Source organism: Pelobates fuscus, chromosome 2 (genome assembly GCF_036172605.1).
Source record: "Pelobates fuscus isolate aPelFus1 chromosome 2, aPelFus1.pri, whole genome shotgun sequence".
Classification (NCBI taxonomy): Eukaryota; Metazoa; Chordata; class Amphibia; order Anura; family Pelobatidae; genus Pelobates; species Pelobates fuscus.
This window is the reverse complement of record NC_086318.1, coordinates 312,665,173-312,688,455: the sequence shown is the minus strand read 5'-3', so window position 1 is coordinate 312,688,455 and position 23,283 is coordinate 312,665,173. Positions and strand designations below refer to the sequence as shown.

General features: G+C 39.5%; 1 protein-coding gene across 3 annotated transcripts in view; it reads right to left on the bottom strand.

Annotated features, from left to right (window-relative positions):
- The window catches only part of FYN (FYN proto-oncogene, Src family tyrosine kinase), a 276,468-nt gene that overhangs the window by 151,195 nt on the left and 101,990 nt on the right, over nucleotides 1-23,283 (bottom strand). For all 3 annotated transcript variants that reach the window (XM_063443505.1, XM_063443507.1, XM_063443506.1), the window contains one exon: nucleotides 16,261-16,328. The gene's annotated coding sequence lies outside the window, so the exon portion shown is untranslated. The remainder of the gene's footprint in view (nucleotides 1-16,260; nucleotides 16,329-23,283) is intronic.

Here is a 23,283-nt window from a genome sequence, read left to right as displayed (position 1 = left end):
TTTCTTTTTAACAAAAAAAAATCCAGCCCCAGCAGGGGAGGAGGACCTCCTGATGAATCCCTTGTCTAAATTCTCGTGAATATACTCCTCTAGAACTGAGTTCTCTTTAGTAGATAATGGGTATACATGACCTCTGGGAGGCATGGTACCAGGGAGTAGGTTAATTTTGCAATCAAAGGACCTGTGTGGGGGTAAGGTATCGGCTTTCTTTTTGTCAAATACTGCCTTTAAATCTAGATACTGAGGCGGAATTTGTGTCTCTGTAGGATTGTCAGAGGTAGTCGATGTGTTAGTTAATCCGAGAGGTAAGACCTTCCGCAAGCATTTTTCTTGACAATTCTTTCCCCACGAAACTATCTCCCCAGACTCCCAATTAATAATAGGGTTGTGTCTCCTCAACCAGGAGTACCCCAGGACTATGGGAATAGACGGAGAAGAAATGAGCATTAAGGATATATCCTCTTTATGTAGGATGCCAACAGTTAAGTTAATCGGTATGGTCTCATGGAAAATAACAGGCTCAAGTAACGGTCTACCATCGATGGCCTCAACAGCCAGTGGTGTCTCTTTTAACTGGGATGGGATAGCATGCTTGGCAACAAAACCCTGATCTATAAAGCTCTCAGCAGCTCCAGAATCGATTAGTGCCATAGTCTTTACTACTCCCTTCTCCCACCTCAAAGAAACGGGTAACAGAAGCCTGAACTCTTTGTAGTTGTGAATAGAGGACAAAGTAGAAACACCCAAGGCCTGTCCTCTAGAGAAACTTAGGTGCGAGCGTTTCCCGAACGATTAGGACAATTTAGGCGTAAATGTCCTCTGACTCCACAATACATACATAAACCCTCCCTTCTTCTGTACTGTCTCTCTCTCTCTGTGAGATGAGTACTGCCTATCTGCATAGGTTCAGAAATACGTAAGTCCTCGAACTCAGAATTTTGAAAGGTAGGCGCTAGTTTAAAGGAGGGTCTACGGGTCCTATCTCGAGTGTTCTGCCTCTCTCTTATGCGTTCATCAATGCGAGATATAAAAGAAATTAAATCCTCCAAATTCTCAGGGAGTTCTCTAGTAGCGACCTCGTCAAGAATTACATCTGATAACCCATTCAGAAACACATCTATATAAGCCTGTTCGTTCCACTTAACTTCTGCCGCCAAGGACCTGAACTCTAGTGCATAATCCACAAGTGTTCGATTGTCCTGTCTAAGGCGCAACAGTAATCTAGCTGCATTGACCTTTCTACCAGGAGGGTCAAAAGTTCTTCTAAACGCAGCTACAAAGGCATTATAATTATAGACTAGTGGATTATCATTCTCCCATAAAGGATTGGCCCATCTCAGAGCTTTCTCAATGAGTAAAGTAATAACAAATCCAACCTTCGCTCTATCTGTAGGATAAGAGCGGGGTTGTAATTCGAAATGGATGCTAATCTGGTTCAGAAAACCACGGCACTTCTCCGGTGACCCGCCATAACGTACTGGTGGGGTAATACGGGAAGAAGCACCTACAGTGGCTACCTCTAGACCTGAGACTGCAGGAGAAATAGAAGGAGTACGTGTCTCCTCAGGTGGGTTACTAGCACGAGACAAAAGTGCCTGTAGTGCTAAAGCCATCTGATCCATCCTATGTTCCATGGCGTCAAACCTGGGATCAGAAGAACCAAGCTGACTGTTTGTACCTGCAGGATCCATTGGCCCTGTCGTAATGTCAGGATCGGGACAGGGATCCAACACGCAGAGTACAAAGAGTGGAAAGGTACGTATACCGGGCCTTAGAATGGCCGGACTAACGTACCGAGAGTAATAGAGAATAGTCAGAGACAAGCCGAGGTCGAGGGAACGAGAAGACAGATAAGCGAGAGACAAGCCGGGTCAAGGGAGAACAGAGAATCAGGGAAGTACAACAAGCCGAGTCAAAACCAAATAGAGCAAACTAGAATACCAAAGCACTGAGTGACTAGACAAGCTAGAACCACGACAGGGCAATGAGCTGAAGAGAGAAGTAAGCTTAAATACCCTGGCTCCGGATGGTAAGCACGCCTCTGACAAGTGCCGATTGGATATCGGACACTTGAGTGACAGGTCGCTCGTGATAGCGTCATGACGTCACGTATTGAGCGTCCTGCTAGAAAAGGACGTGGATTCCTCGCGGCCGGTGTTTAAGTAGCTGGATGAACCGCGAGGAACGGAGGAAACAGCTCGCCTGGACGGATAAACCACCAAGTCTCTACCTCCCTTAGAGGTAGAGGCCTCAGGTACCCTGACAGATGCACACAGAAAGCAGAGCCACAGGACACAGATCTTAGCAAGAGCTCAAAATAAATGCAAGAACTGGAGAGGCAGCTCAGTTGAATGATGCACCAACTAAAGAAACATTTTAAAATTCAGGTCACAGGTAAAAATCACAGCAGTATCAATTCAACCAGGTTAATAAAAATCCCCCGGAGTACAATAATACTGACATCTATTTCCAAGACAAAAACAAAGACAAAACCTGTTCTCTGTTGTCACATTGACCATTAAAAATGTTGTACTCAGCCTGCTATTAGTGAGAGCATACCTACTTCGTTTTTTAATAAAGAATTGGATTGTTATCTAGCTCACGACAGGCCAAGTTTGACTAGTGTTAATATGACCCACACAAAATCGTTTTCCTTTTTAGCCTATTTTGACGTTCCTGCATAGTGCTATAAACACTGAATAATCTACGTGTTAGGACACAGTGTGAGGACATGAGTCAGATTAACCTTGTGCTGCTGTGTGGACGACTAACCAAGCGTCAACATAGATCACACTACATGAACATCCTCAAAATAAAATAAAATACATTTTCATTTTATTCATTCAATTTGTGATTGGTACTGGAACGTGCCTGCCATACTCACAGCCTGATTAAAATCGCATATCTACGGAGGAGGCAAATTTGCTGAACCAGTTAGCAGCTATTGTATGAGCTAAAAAATTCTAATCTGTATAAGCGCCTTCCAATTTCTGTAAAATCTTTGTACAAACTAAAAGACTAGAACATGGGTACATTTGCACTTGGAGCAGAATAACAATGAAAACTATTACACAGTAAGCACAAGCTAGTACAAAAGCTCCTATTAAGTTTCAAAGTGGCTCTCTAAGCACCATAACCACTACAGCTGCCTGTCCTTGAGTGTCATCCTCTGTCTGTTTGTCAAACTGTTTTCAAGCAGTTTAACACGATTCGGAGTTCTCCTAGGTACCCAAGACTGGCAGGATTCTCCCAGGCCCCTCTGCAGCCGCTCAGATAATTTTAAAGATACACTCCTGTATTATGTATTCAAATTTGATTGGCAATGGCAAGCTGTAAGACCCAGGCTAACCAAAATGGACAGCTTTGGAGGATTAATTAATTACTAATTAAATATTTTACCATATAGGATACATTGAGATTTCACATGTTTTCAAGTATTTCTTGGGCCCACAGACATTGCATTGTTATAATAGGGTACAATATAATAATAAAAATACAAAATAATATTAATACACATATACATTTAACACAGAACAGTTAAGACATATAATTGATGATTACAGGTGCATTCTATATTGAGATATGTTGAGAGAGATCTCTTAAAGGATTAATAATGAAATTAAAGGAACACTACAGTGTCAGAAATACATATGTATTACTGACATTATAGCTCTGATGTGGCAAAAAGGTGAGTAAAATCACCTTTTTCAGACTGATCTAGGGCAATATAGGGTCGGGAATACATGTTTGTATTCCTGACACTATAGTGTTCCTTTAAGCATCAAGCAGTTATGATGACCAAACCTATAAATACGAACCTAAGTAAATAATATACAATCTATTAAAAGCCACATATACACCAGTTAAATCAGATAAACTGGTATGTGGTACTGAATCTAATAGTAAAATCTATATTATTTATTATCTGTATTTGCTGAATAAATTAAGCTTCTTCTTCCCTAAACCAGGGATTGGCAACCTTCGGCACTCCAGATGTTATGGACTACATCTCCCATAATGCTCTTATCGCCATAATATAGGCTAGGGGAGATTTAGTCCAAAGCATCTGAAGTGCTGACGGTTGCGTGCGTATCCCTGCCCTAAACGATTTAAAAATAAGAGCATTTCTAAATTTAGGTAAATACAGCAGAGTTGGAAAAAAATGGCTTCTAATTCAGCTCTTTTGGCTAGAATGTTTTAGTTAAATTGTCAGTTCATCACACTTTACTGCAGGGCTGGATTTGCCAATAGGCAGAGTAGGTGCCTGTCCTGCCTGCCAAAATCCCCCTCCCTTCCTCCTGTCCTATGTCTGCAGGACTTGTTGAATTCAGTCTGAGGAGCCTAATCTGTGCTTGGCCCCGCCCCCCAGATTGAACAGTGTTTTGTGCATGGCCCTGCCCCCCAGACTGAACACAGTGATATGTGCATGGCTCCGTCCCTTCAGGCTGAACACAGTGATATGTGCATGGCCCCGCCCCTTCAGACTGAACACAGTGATATGTGCATGGCCCCGCCCCTTCAGACTGAACAGTGATCTGTGCATGTACACGCCCCCTCAGATTGAGCAGTGTTTTGTGCATGACTCCACCCCTTTAGACTAAACAGTGAACTGTGAATGGCCCCACCCTATCAGACTGAACACAGTAATCTGTGCATGAACACGCCCCCTCAGATTGAAAACAGTGTTTTGTTCATGGTCCCGCCCCCTCAGACTGAAAACCGTGATCTGTGCATGACTACGCCCAGTCAGATTAAACACAGCGAGGAGGGAGAGGACTGGGACAAGACAGAAATCAAAAATCAAAAGTTGTTTTGATGCATATAGTATCCCCTAATGTCTTTATGGGTTATCCCTAGCATTGGGGAGATACTACTACTACCCACATATTTACACACACAATAATAAACACACTGTAACCCACACACACATAATGCACGCACACACTCACTGCACACACACACACACACACAGACACTCTACTCATACACAAACTGACACACATCCTTAGAAATACATGCACAAATACATGCACTCAGACATTTACACAAGCTGCTGCATACACACACACACTATACACACACACACTGTGTGTGTATATACATTTTTTTTGATTATGTTTAAAAGTCAGAGTACTTTTTTTTATTAGTTGGGGGGGCAATTGGGAATTCTGTGCCCACAGGGCCTTTTGATGTGAATGCGGCTCTGCTTCACCGTTCACTGAATAACACTGGTATGAGCTACAACAGAGGAAAGAAGCTCTGTTGTACAGCCCTGCTGATTGATATCACTATATCAAACACCAAGATCTGAACACTTAACGGACAGCATGGTGCTGCAATTACTGCTGTGTAATCTACGCAACATGACTGTATTATACGCTTAGCCCGAGTCTCACTTAATGATTTGATACATCTAGCATTAACCACCTTCAGAATAAATCCTGCACCCACCATTGCCTATTGCTCGGTAATCCTCTCACAGCACCGTAAACTATAAATACTAAAGTAGAAGGCCGTTGAATGGTATAACGCATGGATAATAAAAACATCACTCACTATGTGTCCCCCAACAAACAAAGCAAATCAATATTTTACAGCAGCTTTATTAAAGTTTTAAAAAAAAAAGGGCAGTTGAAAAGAAGTATAGAAATATTATTTTTAATATTATCATCTAATGTTAGAATCAGCGGGCAACATACTCCGCAGTGTACTCTGTCTTGAGACATACTAGAGTACAGGTAAAAAGGTCCAATTTGAGACTTTCTTTATTAGCAATATTCAGAAAAGCCTTGTTGGCCATTTGCTTACAATGAGCTAGTTGCTACGTTACAAAGTTAAATTGACACACAGTGCCTGTGAGATTCAATTGTAGTGGGAAAAAAGACTTTAGGACTTTCAATAAAATGGACACTTGAGACACTTGTGTGCATAGATCATGCTCCTACAGCCCCACTGGTCAATTCTCCTTAATTTAGGAGTTATATCACTTTGTTTATATAGCCCCAGTCACACCTTCCTGTACGTGACCTGCTCGGCTATCCTACACACTTCCTGTAAAGAGAGATCTAATGTTTAAACTTCCTTTATTGCACATTCTGTTGGCACATTCTGTTTAATTTAGAATGTCTTATCTCTCCTGCTCTGTTAAAAGTCTTTTAGACTATACAGGAGCCTCGTGTGTGTAAATTTACAAAGCAGGAGATAAAAAATTCTAAAGCAAGTTAATGGGCTGATTTCAAATAAAAACATTGTTTTTTTTTTTCATGCAGGGTGTGTGAGTCACAGACCGGGGTTGGCGTGGATAGGGCTGCATGGACAGGAACAAAAATAATTTAACTCCTTAATAGCATAGAATTGAGCAGTGAGACTGCAGGGGTATGATCTATACACTAAAACTGCTTCATTAAGCTAAAGTTGTTTTGATGCCTATAGTATCCCTTTAAACACAACTGGCAATTCACAGCAATATGGCTTAGAACTGCTTGATGAGATTAACCCCTTCCTGACCGTTGATGTACCAGGTACATCTGCCAAAAGGCAGTAGTTAAATACCGCGGACGTACCTGGTATATCATTAAGTAAATCAGGACTTACCTAATCGCTGGCGATCCCTCGCCAGCTATCACTATCATGGGGTCTGCCTGGGAGCTCAGACAGATCTCCACTGCCCGATCCGTCCCTCCCGGCCATGTGATCGCAGGGTCCTCACGATCACATGGCCGGAATAGACGACTTGTGCAGTGCATGCAGGGGGCCTGCCTGAGCTCTCAGGCTGTCCCCCCTAAAGCCTGCAAAAAAGTTTAAAAAGTTATTAGAAGTTAATAAAAAGTTTATAAAGTACATAAAAAGTACTTATATATATATATATGATCTAAGTACTATTACACGCACATAAACAAACATAGACCATTATTAAATTAGACCATTATAAATTATATATATTAATATTAAAATACACTTAGAGTGATGCTAATTATATATATATATATATATATATATATATATATATACACATATATATATATGTATATATATATATATATATATATATATATATACAGGGAGTGCAGAATTATTAGGCAAGTTGTATTTTTGAGGATTAATTTTATTATTGAACAACAACCATGTTCTCAATGAACCCAAAAAACTCATTAATATCAAAGCTGAATATTTTTGGAAGTAGTTTTTAGTTTGTTTTTAGTTATAGCTATTTTAGGGGGATATCTGTGTGTGCAGGTGACTATTACTGTGCATAATTATTAGGCAACTTAACAAAAAACAAATATATACCCATTTCAATTATTTATTTTTACCAGTGAAACCAATATAACATCTCAACATTCACAAATATACATTTCTGACATTCAAAAACATAACAAAAACAAATCAGTGACCAATATAGCCACCTTTCTTTGCAAGGACACTCAAAAGCCTGCCATCCATGGATTCTGTCAGTGTTTTGATCTGTTCACCATCAACATTGCGTGCAGCAGCAACCACAGCCTCCCAGACACTGTTCAGAGAGGTGTACTGTTTTCCCTCCTTGTAAATCTCACATTTGATGATGGACCACAGGTTCTCAATGGGGTTCAGATCAGGTGAACAAGGAGGCCATGTCATTAGATTTTCTTCTTTTATACCCTTTCTTGCCAGCCACGCTGTGGAGTACTTGGACGCATGTGATGGAGCATTGTTCTGCATGAAAATCATGTTTTTCTTGAAGGATGCAGACTTCTTCCTGTACCACTGCTTGAAGAAGGTGTCTTCCAGAAACTGGCAGTAGGACTGGGAGTTGAGCTTGACTCCATCCTCAACCCGAAAAGGCCCCACAAGCTCATCTTTGATGATACCAGCCCAAACCAGTACTCCACCTCCACCTTGCTGGCGTCTGAGTCGGACTGGAGCTCTCTGCCCTTTACCAATCCATCCATCTGGCCCATCAAGACTCACTCTCATTTCATCAGTCCATAAAACCTTAGAAAAATCAGTCTTGAGATATTTCTTGGCCCAGTCTTGACGTTTCAGCTTGTGTGTCTTGTTCAGTGGTGGTCGTCTTTCAGCCTTTCTTACCTTGGCCATGTCTCTGAGTATTGCACACCTTGTGCTTTTGGGCACTCCAGTGATGTTGCAGCTCTGAAATATGGCCAAACTGGTGGCAAGTAGCATCTTGGCAGCTGCACGCTTGACTTTTCTCAGTTCATGGGCAGTTATTTTGCGCCTTGGTTTCTCCACACGCTTCTTGCGACCCTGTTGACTATTTTGAATGAAACGCTTGATTGTTCGATGATCACGCTTCAGAAGCTTTGCAATTTTAAGAGTGCTGTATCCCTCTGCAAGATATCTCACTATTTTTGACTTTTCTGAGCCTGTCAAGTCCTTCTTTTGACCCATTTTGCCAAAGGAAAGGAAGTTGCCTAATAATTATGCACACCTGATATAGGGTGTTGATGTCATTAGACCACACCCCTTCTCATTACAGAGATGCACATCACCTAATATGCTTAATTGGTAGTAGGCTTTCGAGCCTATACAGCTTGGAGTAAGACAACATGCATAAAGAGGATGATGTGGTCAAAATACTAATTTGCCTAATAATTCTGCACTCCCTGTATATTCCCTTAACAACCGTGGACGCACTAGGTACGTCCGACAAAAAAACGGTTGTTAAGGACCTAGCTACGTCCTCGGGAAATAAGAGCCTTGGACTTACCTGGACCGGCGATAAACAGCCATCACGGTCAGGGGGGACTGCCGGTGACCCTAGCAGTCCCCCTGCATCAGGTCCGGCCACCGCTGCCCTCCAGGGCCATGTGATCACCATGACCACATGGCCACAATAGGAGTCTATGGAGCTGACAGCAGCGGGACTGTCTGAGCTGTCAAACAGTCCCCCGGGCTGCTAAAAAGTAAAAAAAACAAATATATATATGCATATATATGATTTCATTATAGCTGTACTTTGAGATATATACACATATATCTCACAATACACTTATAATTAAATCATATATATGCATTATATATTTATAATATATTATCAAATGCTTTAATTATAATATATTATACCTATATAGGAAATAAATGTGAGTGTATATATATATATATATATATATATATATATATATATATATATATATATATCCATCCAAAAAGGCAGGAGCACTCACTTGTTAAAAATCCAAATTTTATTGTAACATCTTTAATAAAATTTGGATTTTTAACAAGTGAGTGCTCCTGCCTTTTTGGATGGATATATAACACTAGCCATGGCATGCTAGCACCCGGATTTTTTGGGATACTTTAAGCGTGAGTGCAGGATTACTTTGGATTTTTATATATATATATATACGTATTATATGTATATGTGTGTGTATATTTATATATATATATACATACATACACACATATTATATGTGTGTGTGTGTGTATATATAAATATACACACACACACACACACACACACGCAGCACCTCCAATCCGCCTCTTGTGGAGTCATCATTACTGATGATTTATATCCAATCAGATACTTCTCATAGAGAAATATTCACACACACATACAGCACATGCAATCACCGCAATTAAAACCAATCATTTTTTATGAGAATTACTTACCTTCTCTTTGAACTAATACATTTGATAGCAAGTGAGAAATGAAACCATTCCAGCTATCTGCTTGACAGTAAGGAGGTGTTACCAATGGGATTCATGAAAGTGACAATTTCTCTTGAAATCGGCACTTTTAAAAAAAATAAGCCAGAGGACACACACAGTTATCCCCTCAAAAAACTTCAGCAAGCTGACATGCTCTAGGGACTGCAATGTCCTTTAAGTTGAGCAGATCAGGAGGGCAGGTTACTTTTTCCTGGGAGTCAACAACAAAAAATAAAAAAAAAGTTTAATGTGAAACTAAATAAGCACATCCCAACACAGTCTGTAACTTTTCTAATTTTTTTTATTAAAAATGTTATACGATTACTGCAAGAACACTGCCAAGAACTAAATAAAATAATAAAACACATAATATATATTTTAGTATTGTGCTGTGAAGGAACTGGTTACCCCACAGCACTTGCCCTCCTTCCCTCCCCTGCCAATCAGTAGGGAGCAAGATGTTAATACATTTGCAGAATAAATTTGTGAAGGGCATCTAGGAAGGATAACCTAAATTTATTTAATGTATAATAAGTGGCTCTTGCTGTACAGCATTGAGTAACGGTCACCAATAGGATAATTCTGCCTGGTTTAATTATAATATATAAACAATGGAAAACTAGGTGCATCAGGAAGGGTTTTCTTTTCAAATTTCAGTGACAATTTTATCCATTAGAAGAAGTGGTCAACTGTCAAAGAAGTTGCAAAATAGCCACATTTAAAATTATTTTGTCCTAAACTTGTTAAAGGAGCACTATAGGGTAAGGAACACAAGCATGTATTCCTGACATAAAAAAACATGATAGCCCCCTCCCTTAAAAATATATAAATCTTACCTTTATTCCAGTGTCGCTGGCTCTGCCCCCGATCCCCCGCCATGGCTGAGATCATCACAACTGGCAATCTTGGCCAATGCATTCCCATAGGAAAGCATTGGATTGGCTGAGATTGCCAATTCTGATGATCTCAGCCAAGGAGGCAGGGCATGGGCGCAGTCAAACACCACCCTAGCCAATCAGCATTTCCTCATAGAGATGCATTGAATCAATGTATCTCTATAGGGAACGTTCAGCATCTCTATGCAGAGTGTGGGGATGTTGTCCAGCACTGTTTAGGAAAGCACCTCTAGTAGCCATCTGAGTGACTGCCACTGGAGGTGGCTTTTCTCTGAAAAGTCAGTGTTTACATTAAAAGGCCTGCAGGGACTGACTATACACACCAGAACAATTAGCTGCAGTTGTTCTGGTGACTATAGTTTCCCTTTAATTCCACAATTCCCAGTTCAGTGAATACATCCTAAATATCCTAGTACTAGACGACATTGGTCCATTAGGTAATGAAAGGGTTGCCTATGCAAGTGGATATCTCTTTGGCTGTTCTTTAAAAGAAAGTTCCTGGAAATAGCAGTAGATGTCTCTCAGGAACATCCTACTGATGTATTTTCTGCCTTGTGAAGAGATGCCAAAGTCAGCAGTAAAGCAATGAATGGATGATTGCAAAGACTATAAATGGTTGCTGAAGATAACACTGCCAAGCAACAGTGATCAATAAAATGCATTCGCTCTCCCATTCAGTCATCATTTCCATGATTCACCCATCTAGCTTTCAAACAGGTAACGTCCCTAAGGAGGCCTGCACATATTGAGAAGCTATTGTTTTAATCTAATTGTTTCGAAACAAAAGAAAGCTAGAGGATTGAATGAAGGTAAAAAGAGACACAAAAACTATTTTTAAAGACTCGTGGCTGGGGTATATAAAAAGCTCAGGTCAAAGGTGATTTTATAGACACATTTTTGTTTTTTGCGCCTATTTGTATCTTTCTGCCATCACCTGCTTCATTGACAATCTGACAGCCCGTGCCTCTTACTTAATCCAAGTAGATAGGATGGATGCAGTGACCATCTTTGTCTTCATTCTCTCTTCCAGTAAGGCAGTGCAATGTTCACTATATCATGTAGTCCTCCAGGCCATAGTTCCAGGTTCGACAGCTATAACATACATACAGTTTACGCAGCTACACTCTCTTTGCTTGCGAATATGATACAGACACAGCCCAGAGAGTGTGAAGGGAGGGTTCTAAGTAAGTAATATTGCACAGTTGAGAAATGTGGCAAACCTAGCCACTTAAGAATGTATTTATATTCCTGTGATATTGTTGCCCTTAAGACTGCAGGAATCTATCTGTATTCTATGTTCTGCTTAGTATGCGGAAGAGAGCATTCGTAAACAGTGAATCTCAACACTGTTCGTGAAACGAATAAACTACCGGATGGGAGACCACACAAGGGGGTCGTGGGTCTCCCATTAAGGATTGTAACACTGTATCCACCGCTCATTAATGTGTTTTACGGGTGGCCGCCATCCGTATGCCGGGGCGGCGGCCATCTTTGTTTATGAAAGCCCAGCGGTGTTTGGTTGTCGAGTGCCTGGAACTAAAATCGGCTACTCGACTTCACGAACATCGCTGACCTTCCATGTCATTTGTATAAAATGTTCATTCGTATAAAATGTTCATTCGTCTAAATCAGACACTGTTCTCCAAATTAAAACACTGTCTATGGAAACATTGCAATATGTGTTCGTATGAAACTTAATTTGAATGGCTTTCTCATGCTAGTGAAGGGATCTGAGCGGTATTTCACCAGATGGTTCGCTCAGATCCCAGCTATCTAATTAAAGGGGTCATTCAGATAATTTGTGTAAAATGTAATATTTTGCTGTACTGAGAGATAATCCAATTAACAGTACATTCCTAAGTGATTATCTCTCAATTACAGCAGGGCATGATGGGAAATAGCCTTGCATGGTCAGTTTCCCACACAGTCCCCTTAATTAAAACCCCTGCAATACCAGTTTGTAAACCCCTTGCATGGGGAACTGCATAAATACTGTGACTGTGGAATAAAAGCTCAGTTGACTCCCAGACTATGTGACGTCTAGTTCTTGGGAGGAAGGGATTATTGTAACGCTACCTGGATTATTGTATGCTGTTCCTACCTACCTCTTTCTACCAGCGGAGATATTGTGTATTGTACTACCTCTGCGCTACAAGAAATATATTGGTAAGATGCTAATAAAATAACTAAAATTAAATTGATGAAGGTCTGAGTGAAAAATTTGTGAAACCATGTAATTTGTACAGTGCTACTGAATACGCAGGCACTATATAAATAATAATAATAATAAACTGTAGTTCTCTGCCCTTAAAAAGACAATCAACATTTAAATGCATAAAATCATGCTAGTTTTCCCTTTTCTTTCTACGTAATATGGTCATACCAGTTTAGTTCAGCTTTGTGGCTATACACCAATTTTAGGCAGCAAGCAACAGACGTTAAAAAAATAATAAAATAAAGATATTGCGGACTAAGACAGTTTTGGTATACCCATTCCTCACATAAATTGTTACAGGTCTCCTTTCTCACATAGTTTTAATAGGTACACAGACTTCCATTAGGGTATAATTTTACATACCATACCTTCCAACATGTCAAATAGACAAAGAGGAACATTTCATTTTAGGGGTGCTAGTGCAACCAAAATGTAATTTAGATCAAGAATAATGTAGCTTATTTACATGATACTGATTTCTAAATACATTTATCGTAGCTTTAAGACACATTACTGTGACTATTATTGCTCTGGAGCTCTGTTATACATTCAGACACACCGACAATATGGAGCTCCTAGAAAAGAGGAACAAAGGAATTTCGGCCCAAAATATGGACAGTCTTTCCTAAATGGGGATACTTGGAAGGTATGTTATACCCTGGGAATTACAGTCAGAAATACATAGTAAATTTAAGATGGTAAACAAGTGATAGAACATTCATAGATGGTAATAATTAGGACAAAGAAACAAGTGATTGTTAAAATATGTCAACATTTACTTCTACGGTTTATATATAACCATTGTACAGCAATGTAGCATGTTGATGCTTTTGAAATATAAATAACTAATATTCCCTAATCTCACATAATATTCTCTCATTGATTCACCTGACAAGCAACAAGACCGATCTCAAAAGGATCATCTAAGCAGTTGTATACTCAAAACTGTATATATATATATATATATATATAAAAAAAAAACTAAATGAAGAACTCATGCCATATTTTCAGACAACAACAAAAAAACAAAATAAGTATTTTTTTTACATTTACGAACATCCTACATGGATGCCTCTGTTTCACTCATCACAGAGAATCTCCCAAACATCGGTAATGACAAGATAGATACAGTCAGACATGACAACGCAACATGGCAAACTCCAAACAGCAATGACAAGCCCTGTTTCCACTGGGACGCATCCTTCTGCTTGTGACTACTGTCCTTGTGTTAAAGAAAACATAATCTGACACAACTGCCTAAAAGATAAAATACCAGTAGAATCATAAATGGACATTAATGCCACCTGCTAAGATTTTTGAATCATGAAAGTTATCTTATTAGGCTCTTGGATGCATCCAAAAAGAACCTCCAAAACTGAACTCCAATAACACCGTCTAGATTTTAAAGAGACCGTAATGGGAGTACAAATATCCAATAAAATTTTCTCTGGTAAGGCTATGTTGGTTTAGAATTATTGTAATGATTTATGACACTACCCATTATTCCCCCCTAAATTACTTGACAAGCGTCAATGTCATTTTAAAATTCTTGACCATAATGTCCTATTCTTAAAATTGTATCTTTGTCAGCTATGTTTTCATTTAGGCTAAAATTTAAAGTTCACTGCCAGGTTATTCATTAAATCCGAATGATTTCAGTCTGGAATAACAAAAATAATCCAGTCCCCTCTAGGTGCATTTGGATGTCTTAATGCAGACGCTGATCAGTTTTTGGCATTCAGCATCTGAATTGACATAACTGTCCATCAAATTTCAAATACTACCAGACAACTAAAATCTGGATGCTGAATATCCATATTATTTGCCTCCTGGAAGAGCGAGCAGCCAGAGGGTGAATAGTTAAAAAAATATGCCTGCTTGTTTGTCAGAAAATGGGGTGACAGCACCCAAACACTCATGGGATCACAAACCCTACAAAGAATTGTAGTAATTATGATCTTAGAGTGCACATTTTAGGGACCATTTAACACAGTAGCATTGTTTATTAAAGGAACTTTCTAAACATTATAACCATTGCAGTGAGCTGGCACATCCCACATGTAAGTAACAATTTGCTCACAGTTTGAGGTCTCCCGGTTGCCGGTAACCACCTCTATAAGAGACATATGGTGTCTGCTTTGAGCTATGCCCAGCAGTGGATGGTTTAGCTTGTTGGCCTGCTCACTGGCTGAGAGTGTCAGCAAGGGGCGTACCGAGAGCATTTGGCACCCGGGACGGATATTGTGTTTGGCACCCCCCCCCCCCCACCCTCTCCCCACTCTCCCCCCACTCTCCCAAAAAATAAAAAAATAAAACACCTGTAAAAATGTTTAATGGTTTCTTTTTTTAAATGTATTGCACAAATTTGTAAACTTTGTAAAACCCCTGTCAGCCCCCTTCTACAAAACCCCTGTCCTGACCCTTTCCTACAAAACCCCTGTCCTGCTCTCCTTCTACAAAATCCCTGCCCTGCCCCTTCTACCAAACCCCTGTCCTGCCCCTTTCCTACAAAACCCCTGTCCTACACCCCTTCTACAAACCCCTGCTCAGCCCCCCTTATACAAGACCCCAGTCCCAATACAAAATCCCCCGTCCCCTTCTACAAAATCCATGCACCCCCTCACACACAGTTACAGGCAGACAGTCACACACACTGTTACAGGCAGACAGTCACACACACACACACACGCAGCTACAGGCAGACAGTCACACACGCTCAGTTACAGGCACACAGTCAAACGCAGTTACAGGCCCACACACACACACACACACACACACTCAGTAACAGGCAGACAGACATACACAGGTACAGGCAGACAGTCACACATACAGTTACAGTCAGACACAGGCGGACAGTCACGCAGACAGGCAGACAGTCATGCAGACAGTCACGCAGGAACACAGACAGGCAGGCACACAGACAGGCAGTCAGGCACACACACAGAAAGGCACAGAGACAGACAGGCAGGCACACAGAAATGCAGACAGGCAGGTACACAGACAAGACAGACAGGCACACAGACAGACCGGGTAGAGAATAATGAAATCCTCCACCCCGGTACCTGCTCTAGTTCCCCCCCTGCACTCTTGTCACCCCCCCCCCCCCCCCCCCCCCCCCGCCCGTAGTGTATAAAGCTATTAAGGGTAAAATCACACACCATAGAAAAAAAACAATCCAGACAACTGCCCAAGTATGGATGATACAGAATATAACATTTAAAATACAGATATAATTTGTAACATTTTCCCTATGCTCCATTCATTTTCTGTACCATATCACCATAAGTCTTGCTATTCTGTATATAGCTTAAGCAATAAATATTGAATTGTAAGAAAAATAAATAAATAAAAATCTATCACTAAATATGTTTTCCCGATAACAGTCCCCTGACAAAGCTTACTTTTACTTACATTTCAGAGTCAATAAATTGTAAATACCAAATAAATGTACTATATACAATATAAAAAGAAAATCTTAAATAATACATAGAATCTTACCAATATTTCCCAAATCTATGGTAACTTGATTTCACCACATCGCTTCAGACACAGCTTTCATAAAGACCCTGAAAGATGATATAAATAAAAGTTATAACAAAACTAACATCAACAAAGATGCTTCCTGCTTACAGTCTTAAAATACTGTTCATTGAATTATTTTAAGAGGGTTGTGTCATCACAACTATGTATAATAAGAGTTACATATATAAACAGCGCTTCTAGAAATCTTTAGTTTTCATACAGATGACAGTTTGCCAGTATATGTTTGTATTTATGGAATACATTTCTCTGTGATCCAGATTAAAAAAAACAACAAAAAAACGTTGAACCCGAAACTGAAAAAAGGGGAATCATAAGCTGTTACAATGTATCTGGGTCTGTAAGTGTCAGAATAATGTATGACTAGTTCATGAAACAGGAGTCGATGCACAGGTCCTATAGCAAAAAAATAATCCTCGTGCTGGGGGAAAAATTTGTGCCTCATAATCGAACACCTAGAGCACTTGTGGAATTGTGGATTAGTAACCATAGCGATCATATGCAGAGTATTAGTGGCAACAGTATCACCTTGAACATTGTCAATTTCACCACCTGAGGCCAAACAACAAGCTATCGTAACAGAAAAGATTGGGGCCAATCAGTGTGCTGCAGTGGTTGTGGTGTTAGGTTGGCCTTGTGCCTCCCAATGTAACATTTTGACATCTTATCTGGGGTCTCCTGGGCACTGGCTGCTTTCGTCATTCGAGAGCTGGAAGCTCATTTTAGAAGCAACTATTAGCTCATTGGCTAAGAGCGTCACATTCAGGCTTGCACTACTGAGCTTAGCTCAAAGCAGAGAGTTTTCGGCTTTCATATAGAATGTGACTGGCACCTGGCGGAAGGTAAGATGTGAAACTATTAGCAAACAATAAATGGGGTGGTGAATGTTGTAGTAGTTATGGTGCTTGGAGTTTATTGGTGCATTGCTTTATGGCTGCAGGTCCTAAAAAAAATATTTCAGGCTGTCAAAAAAAAAAAAAAAGCATTCCTCAGTAACAATGCCCATATCCACTCCTTGGGATGTCATATAAGGAAGTTTCACCTTCCTAATTATGTATCCATAATATGTTTAAGTATGCTGGAGTTTTCTTTACTAAATCTGTTTAGGCATTTCCAAATTGACAAAAAGTGTTTGTAGCCTCCTTGCACGATAACAACGTCAATAAGCTGTAGTGGTTATGGTGTTCTGCGCATCCTAAGGAAATATGTTACAAACATAGACTTTGCACAGACTACTAAGTTACACATTTGATTTGCTTTAAATTTACTAAACATACAAATGATGGAAGTGATTTATTTGATCTTTTCTTTTTAGTTTGATTTTCCTTTAAAAAAAAAAATGACACCTAACTGCTCAATGGTACCTTAATACGACTCATAAAAAAAACGTTTCTAATCCTCCTAGCTTGGTTAGGAGTTTTATTTTAATACATCAGTGTTCATGAGAGTGTTTAGACTTCCAGATTATGAACAGATCTGCAGCCAACAACACCAAAAAGCTTTATGGAACATAACACACAATAATGAAATGTACTAGAAACATAACACTTGCATACATTGCAAAAAAAACATAATTTTTTTCCAATAACATTTGCAGGAAGAAAGTCGTTTTCTATAGCATTTCCATATCTGAAGGGTGATTATTCTGATATATAATGTATAAAGACAAATCATTTTATTTCAGCAACTTACAATATTACCCTAGTTATGTTAAATGTCTGTGTGTAATGCATTTATTTAACTATTCTTATATAATGCTTAATCCCCAGCTTCTTTACATAAATTATTAATAATGCCATTTTCAGAAGACTGATAATGCATAGAGTTCATAAACATTGCAACATTGTAAACACTTGAAAAAAGCATATAAAACTTCAAGAGGCACTCTACGCATCAAAACCACTAAAACATGCTCTAGTGGTTATGGTGCACTGCCCATAGTAAGTGCTTTGTAGTGGTTATGGTATTTAGAGAGCCTCTTTAAAATATTGATGAGTAATGTAAAAAAAAGAAATAAAAAAAACATCACTGTGTTAGAATGTAGAAAAAAAGATTTTACCAGTTTATCATTGCTTCACATTTATTTATTATTTATAAAATATTTTACCAGGAAAGATACATTGAGATTTCTCTCGTTTTCAAGTATGTCCTGGGTCCACAAATCATTGCATTGTTACAGTTACTGTACAATAAAATACAAATACAATATTAATATACAATATATAAAAATTTAACATAGAACAGGTAGGAAATATATAATCAACCATGACAGGTGCATTCTGTTTTGAGGTATGTAGAGAGGGATCTCTTAAAGGACTTTAGGCTTAGGGAAGATTTTAATTTGTGCGGGAGGAAGACTATCTATCATTTCACAAGTAAAAAAAAAAACACTGAATGATCATCTATAAATGATGTTGAAACGTTCTCACTCTGTTGTCCTTTCAGTGAATATTATAGGGTTAATTCACACATCATAACCATTACAGCCTGCTGTAGTGGTTATGATGCAAGGTGTACTCTGGCCCGGTAATTAGGTAAGCCATTTAGCAATGTATTATAGAACAGTCCCTGTTTTGGCCCCAAATCCCTCTGTCCCACTTTTTTAGCCCTGTCTATGAGCTCCATATTGGTGGTGTGTCTGTGTGTGTAACAGCGCTTCGCAGTTATATAATACTCACAGTAAGGTAAACTAAAATAAATGTGTTTAGAAATCAGTCTGTGTAAATAAAATATATTATTCTTGTTCAAAATTACATTTTAGTTGTATTGTTATAAGTAAGTCATCAAAAATTGTCCAGAACAGCCCCTGGCCACTCCCCCACTTAAACCCCTAAACTTAGAGTGTCCCTCTTTGTCGATTTGAAATGTTAGGAGGTAAAGCAGAATAACACATTGCAATCATACATACAGCAGAGACACACATGTACTGCGTTCTGATTACTAGTCACAGAGCTGAAACTGCCTGCAGTGGCCAACCTCAACAGAAACTGTGTTTACCTTAGAATAACCACAACCAATACCAGTTTCATAATGAAGTATGAAATGTTGAGTTGTTGATTGTACCATGTCTCTTTGTTCTGGATAAATGTTTTGTGGAGGTCCTGGAAAGATTAATTTTACATCTCTTTGACTCCTAATTGTTAGGGTTGGATCTAGCAGGAGCAGGATAGGAATATGCTACGGTGCTATGATGACACCACAACTTTACATGGTGTGTGTGTATATAGATAGATAGGTAGATAGATTTTGTCATTTTTTTTATTGTGGTGGTCTGAGACTTCTGTTCACATACATGGATTTGTTAAGAATTTCTAAATAATAATATATACTAGATAAAAACATAAAATAAGGCAGCTGGACATTCGGACCATCCTGTGAGTGCAATCATTTATTTCTTTATACTTATTTGTGACGTCCACACATTTGTGTATTTAAGACAATAAGTAGTGATAGTACATTTTTGATGACAAGTCCACACACATTTATTCATTGCTGTATTTAACTCGATATTTTCTTACTATGTTGTACTGCAATGGATAAGATGTGCTATTAATGACTTTTTGAAGTCACATAGAGTGACTCGTTCAGTGGTAGGCATAGAGTCTCAGATGTAATCACAAAGCACAGCATTCAGTATGCAGGGTGCATATAACAGGTAATGACTTGGATGTCAGAAAGAATTTGAAATCCAAAAATACGCTTTTCGCTGAAGTATTTAACAAGGCTTTATGTTTTTCCTCGGCTGTAACGGCTGTAGAGTGGGAGGATGTTTAGTCATATACTACCCCGCATAGCTCATGCACTCACCTAACAGGATGTGTGGTCCCCACAATGTAACGTGCAATGTTGCACATAAAGAGCAGGTGGGCATCTAACAGGGTAAATCCCAACAGCAAGGTATGAGTCTCACTAATTGGATTGCTCACTATCGTAAATAATGTATTAACTGAAAATGATTCTATAATTTGATTTATGGGATTAAGAGAAACAACTCTGATCCTAATATAGCTGTTTAACAAGAAGTACTGTATATTTTAAGGTTTGTAATGTCTTTATTAAATATATGCCACAGATCAATTGGGAAATTAAACCATAATTCAAGGCTTAAAAGGACTCTGCAGGCACCCCGACTGCTGGGTGCAATGTCCCTGTCTGTTTAACCCTGCAACTATGAACACTATGAGCCATTTTACAGGCAATGTTTCATTGTAGACTGAACTCGCTTCTACTAAGTGTCAGGAAGTCAGCCACCAGAGGAGCTTTCGCAGCTATAACCAAGTTATACTCTGATATAGCGCTAATGACTCTCATTGAGTGCATTTGACTTTTGCAGCGCCTCCCAATGCTTCCCTATAAGAAAGCATTGGTTTGGCTGAGGTCATCAACATTGATGATCACCAAAGAGTTAAAAAGGAGGAACGGCAGAGCTGTGGGATGTAATTTATGTAAAATATACCTTTTAAACCTCTGCAAGGGGGGATGAACACCAACAGAGGTAGGGGATATAGCATTAGGAATACGTTTGTATAGTGTTGCTTTAAATGTTCAGACAGTAAACTGATTGGATTGACCAATTAGTATTTATCTATACCAGGCAGGGCCAGACTGGCCCACCGGGATATCGGGAAATTTGCCGGTGGGCCGTCGGCACCTGGGGCCGGGCAGACAGCTGGGTGTGCTGGGGGCCGCAGGGGGAGCTGTGATGGTGGCCGCAGGGGGAGCTGTGATGGTGGCCGCAGGGGGAGCTGTGATGGAGAAAGGTGAGTGTTTAACCCTTTCCTCCCCCTTCAGCCCGGCGGGAGTGGAACCCTGAGGGTGGGGCACCCTCACGGACTATAGTGTCAGGAAAACGAGTTTGTTTTCCTGGCACTATAGTGATCCTTTAATGGTATAAAATAAGTACAAATCTAGCAATATATGCAATAATGTATTTCTAAATAATATACAATATAAAAAAAAAAACATAACAGAAAAGTAAGCAGCTTTCTTCTTGCACAAGCAAATTATCCAGGTATACACAGTATGCTCAAGGCTACTGTTCTTAAGCCAATATGCACAAAAATATTGTCTCCAATGCAGTCTTCATGTAGTAATATTATGCAATGCTAAACTTTTTTTTATGATATTATACCTCCGTTGGCAGATATTTCAGAATAAAAACTCCAGGGTTTGCTTAGCGTGGAAACTAACAGAATTTTTGGTGCAAAGAACACAGTTAAATGAGTTAGATCTCATTTGCATTTTTACTGAAGGGAACAATTTAATGAACAAAAATGTAGTGTGAGCAGTTTTACTGAAAAGCCTCTTATCTCTCTGGGTTATAACACTCTGTGTCCTTACTGTAATGACCTCTCAGTTGGCACCAGTGGGTAAGAGAATCGATGCTAAGAAAAGTCAGAACGATTCAACTAGATTAGGGAAAAAAACAACTACTAATAAGTGTTTATTCTCTTTTTAATTGTAATTTTGCTACTAGACTGACAATTTAAATGTCATTGTGCCCACGGTATAATTTATTAAGGCAGGCATGACTCGATCTGTTAATAAAGGAAGACATAACATAAGCTTAGGGAAATACTCGTAATGTCTTAAGACACTCAGCGAAGGTTTAAGCAACTCTGTCACCCAATTTTTTCTTTTTCTTAATCTTAAAATGCCAGGAGCTGAAGAATGAGGATGGCAGCGAGGAACTCACCTTTGCTAAACCCACCCCCCCAAAACAGCCATTTCACCATTGGCTTGATTTTAAATATTATCAATAGAGGTGACCTTGGAAAACTGATGTTGGATGCTTTGACAAAACCCATTACTGACTGGCTGTGGCAAAGTGAATGGAGGCAAATAAAAAATATTAAAGGGACACTCCAGGTACCCTGACCACTTCTGCCATTGGAGTGGTCTGGGTGCCAACTCCCACTACCCTTAACCCTGCAAGTGTAATTATTGCAGTTTTCATAAACTGCAATATTTACCTTGCAGGGTTAAGTGCTCCTCTAGTGGCTGCCTACTAGACAGCCACTACAGGACACTTTCGTGTTCATAGTGTTATAATGATGCTGGACGTCCTCACGCTATGTGACGACCTCTAGCGTTGCCGAAATCCCCATAGGAAAGCATTGAAAGCATTATTCAATGCTTTCCTATGGGGAGGCCTAATGCGCGTGCACATTAGGTCTCCCCCGCCGCCGGCCGTGCATGCGCAATAGGTCTCCCCCGCCAGCTGACGTCGGCGGGGGAGGAGCGTAGGCGGAGCCTGACCCAGCGCCGAGGGACATCGGCGCAGGATACAGGTAAGTCACTGAAGGTGTTTTAACCCCTTCAGCAACTTGGGATGGGGGGTGGGAGGGAGAGGGGACCTGCAGTTCCAGGAAAACGGTTTGTTTTCCTGGCACTGGAGACTCCCATTAAAAATGCTTAGCAGGTCCTTTGGCATTTTTCTTTTTAAGAGGCTCTGCCAACTGGAAAAAAAAACAATACTAATAAGAACTAGAACTATAATAATAATAATAATTAATAATGAAAATCAAAACTGTGCTCAGTCACTTTTCATATATGTTTTATATCACAGAGAAAATAAGATTTCCCAGCTTTTACCTGACCTCCACTTGCAGGTAAACGGCTTATTTTGAAATCTTTATATAACACATTTTATAACAAGTATATGATACAGGAAATATAAGTCTTACAGGCCCATATCATTTATAAATATAGTATTTATGTAACAATATAAATTCCTGCTCCTTTTTAATCAAGAGCATACACAATGAAAACCATCACAACCCGCTGCTTTTCAGAGAAGAGTATGCACAACTAACAATATCACAAACACTAACACTGAAAAGTGTGTGTCCAAATTCACATTGATACATAATAATATGTAATTAAAAATACTCCAATCGGGGGAGGGGCCGGGCCGCCAAGCCGAGCGGTCGCAAGAGAGATCAGCTCCCGCACATCATGACACAATTGATCCGTTAATCG